We start from the raw sequence: 3,968 nt of genomic DNA on the forward strand, positions 1-3,968 counted from the left end.
CTCTCTTCTATGTTTGGCTCTGACAATACAATGAGAGACAACCATTGGCAACACTGGATTCACACTGTCCTGTTAAGCTGTCTCAGTGGGAAACCTATCTTTCCCAAGAACTCCATTAGAAAAATCCTCAGAAGGGCTCTGGTTGGCCAGCCTGGCTCCTGAACTCACCATCGAACCAATTACTGCAGTCAGAAGGAGGAGGTAGTCTGATTAAGTATACATGTCCACAGTTGTGGCTGGCCAGAGTTGGGGTCAGCCCAGCCAAGCCACATGAAATCCACTCCCCACCACCCAGAAAGAGTAGTTTAGACTCCAGGAGAAGAAAGCTTGGAAGCTTCCAGCAGGAACACATCTCGGAATTTCACTTTTCAGACTTTTCCCACAGATGTAGGGGACCCCACTGAACACCCCTTTTCCAGCACCTACTTGAAATACAGACCCCACCTTTCCTGGGGCTTGCTAAGTGCATCTGTCTTCGGTCACTTTCTTCTATCTAGGGATGCCATGACTGTGTTAAACTGACTCTGAATAGAGACAGAGCTGTGAAGCCCCTCCCACCCAGAGCAGGTGCCAAAGGAAAGTGATTTATTTTCATTCATCTAGAGGCCCAAATCAGGACATTGTCTCAGTTCCAATTCTTCAGAGGAGGGAATAAAGGAGGGGTGTGTTTCTTTATGCCTCTCTGGAAGCCAGTGGCCCTTGTTGGGAAACTGCCTTTGGATTTTTCCAGAATTCTTTCCCTAGTTCACAAACATTCATTCTGAGAAACTTCACAATCAGTGAGGGTTCCTGACACACTCCTACACAACTGTGGGCCTGCTGGTGGACACGAATTCTCTGAAAGGGGCTCTGTCCAAAAATAACAAAGCTTTAAAAATTTAAGTGTGATGGAGGAAAAATATGTTAATATTCGATTGTTTACATCTTTTAACCCTCTTCCACCTGCTAGGGATAATTATGTGGTTGCCTATTTAGCATTCCCTCTTTTACCCTACACCAGTAGAAAGAGTTCTGCATTAACCATCTGGGTTCCTGAGCTTTTATGGTACAAAATTGGGTATAAAAAGAACTGGATGAATGAGAACAGGGGATTCTCAGCTTGTTAGAGAAAAAAATAAAGTTGGAAGGAAATGGAGAGGAGGAGGAGAGGCAGGATCCTACGGTGGCTGAGTGTCAGTGGAAAGGGAGTGATTCAGAGGTAAATGTCAGGAAAACCATGAGGATGCAAGAAAATAAAAATGGGGAAATAGGACTTTCTGAGGGTTGCTAAGGATTGTGAAATCAAGTCTTCTTTGATGTTCTCTGAGAAGCTCCAATAAATATTTTTTTAAAAAAGATTATTTATTTAGTTAGTTGACAGAGAATGAGATCACAAGTAGGCAGAGAGGCAGGCACAGAGAGAGGGGGAAACAGGCTTCCTGCTGAGCAGAAAGCCCGATGCAGGGCTGGATCCCAGGACCCGAGATCATGACCTGAGCCGAAGGCAGAGGCTTTAACCCACTGAGCCACCCAGGTGCCCCTCCAATAAAGATTTATATTGCTTCCAGCATATATAGAAAGATATAGATAGATAGGTAGATCAATAGGTAGATAGATAGATTGATTGGTTGATTTCAGGATTATATATACTATTCCCCTGTACATCTGTTTATCTAACCAGTTCTCCATTGGTGGAAATTTGGGTTCTTTTCCATTTTTTGATATTATAAATAACACCATGAACATCCTTGTAACTAAGTCTCTGTACACATCCAAGATAATTTCCTTGGGATTACTCATTGGGTCCTGAGTCATGGCCTAAATCATATAAAAACCTGAGGCCTGAGTGATTCAGCGCAGCATATCCTAAGAAGGTGACTTTATGAAATCAATTTAACCTGAGCCTCAGTTTCCTTATCTGGGAAATGGGACTGTTCATTCCTCAGTTACAGGGCTGCTGTGAGGAACAATTAAGATAACATGTAAAAATTGCTTTGGGAATCTGAAATAGGCTACAGGCACAAACATCTCTTCTCCCCACTTCCCTGCATTATTTGGATGCTCAAACTATGTTCGCAAATTGTCTTGACGAAAATAGAAATGAAATGTGTATTTTAAAGTCTGCATCATGTATTTGCATTCTCTATTAAAAAATTAATCTAAAAAAATCAGGCACCTTCTCAGTCTCCACCAAATTCTCCTGTTTTATTCTCATTAAAGCCCTTGTCACTGTTTCTTTTTTAAAAATTTTTATTTAGTTGATTTTTTATCTTCACTCTAGAATTTTGTCAGGTCTCAGAGAGCAGGCACTTGTTTAGTCATATTCTCTGCCATGTCCCCAGGGCCCTGGCACACACCTGGCACATGTCCCATAAATGTTTGGTGATGTATGTGCAGAGAGAGAGGGATTGAGAGAGCAATGTATGGAGAGATGGATGGAGAGAGGGATGGAGGGATGGATGGAGGGTTGGAGAGATGGACAGATGGATGGAGGGATGGATGGAAGGATATGGAAGGATGGAGGGAGGGAGGGAGGGAGGGAGGGATGGATATGGAGGGATGGAGAGATGGAGAGAAGGATGAGGTGTGGTTATGGAGAAATGCAAAGATGGAGGGATGGATGGATGGAGGAAGGGAGGGAGGGGTGGAGGGAGGGAAGAACTTCCCAGACCAAGTTCTTAACTACCTCCCTGACCTTCATATTTCCTTTTCTCTTGCTCTCTTATTGTCTTTCACAATCCATCTTCTTGTCCCACCCTTTCCATGCTCTGCAGGTTAATTGGGCAGAAGAGTTCAGACCAGAGACCTGTATACTGCCCCTGTCTTCACTGCTATTCTGAGTTTGAGGTCTGGTTCCAGTTTCTCAGATCATGGGCCAATCTGCCCGACCTTCTCACTCCATGTGTCCTCTTGGGGCTGCCCAGCAGCCTCTGCTGCTCCAGTCCCTGCCCCCTGGAACAGAAACTTTAAGAGTCAGGCCAGTACCTCTCCCACTGAGAAGCCCCCTCACCCCTCACCATGAGGGCCTCTAGATTCAGAGATGTGGGAGGCAGAGGGGAAGGATAGTGAAATTGAGGATGCTTTTGAGACCTCAGCAATGGCTGGGCTGCTACTGGATATGGCATTCTCTTTCCTCCTTCTAGACTCCAAGGACTCTTCTAGGAATATTGGTTTTGCCATCTGCAGGAAGCTGGCAGCAAGAAAGGGCCACAGAAGGCTCCCGAAGGACAGGGCCAATAGGCAGCTACTTTCCAAGTGAGTCCAGTTCCTCCCTGCCAGCCCAGAGTCACCTGAAGGAGGGTCTCTCTTGCTCTTAAAGGGGAGTAGACTGTAACTGCCCCCCAAAATGCAGTCTATTTCAGGTTGTGTTAAAAAGAAAGGCATAGGCCCAAAATGGCATCACTTAACATTAAGGCCCCACATTAGCAAACCAAGATTTAATACCTGACCCACAGTTTCAGTTTTACAGGAATGCAACCTTTGACAAGTCCACCTGGAATTTCCTGGTCAGTACTGGGATCATACCAGTACTGTTCCCCTTCTGTTCCCCTTAGAAGGGCAACCTTACCTAAAATCGTTCATTCTTTGCTACTATTTTCCTATCAGTCTTTACAAACCTGTCCTTTCCTACAGCTCAGCAGAGCTCCTTTCTGTTTGCTGAATGGGATGCTGCCTGAATCAGGAAAGCCCATTAGATCTTCGAATGTACTCAGTTGAATTTTTGTTATTTAACACTTGATTGTTTTTAAAAAAAACAGTGGACATAGGAAAAGTTCTGAAAACCAAATAGAGTAGAAGTTATTCTTCCATGGGTGACATCAACATTGACAAGGGAAATCTCTGTAAGGGTGTCTCCCTCTCAGTACTAGAAGAAGAAAGGTGACTCAGAATCTCTAGAAACTCCTATAAGTGAGAAAGCAGAGATTTAAATCTTCACAAACACCTCACCCTTGTTTACTGTGTCTTTTCTGGTCACCTTCCATAACCGG

This window comes from Mustela nivalis (genome assembly GCF_964662115.1).
Source record: "Mustela nivalis genome assembly, contig: HAP1_SCAFFOLD_921, whole genome shotgun sequence".
NCBI lineage: Eukaryota > Metazoa > Chordata > Mammalia > Carnivora > Mustelidae > Mustela > Mustela nivalis.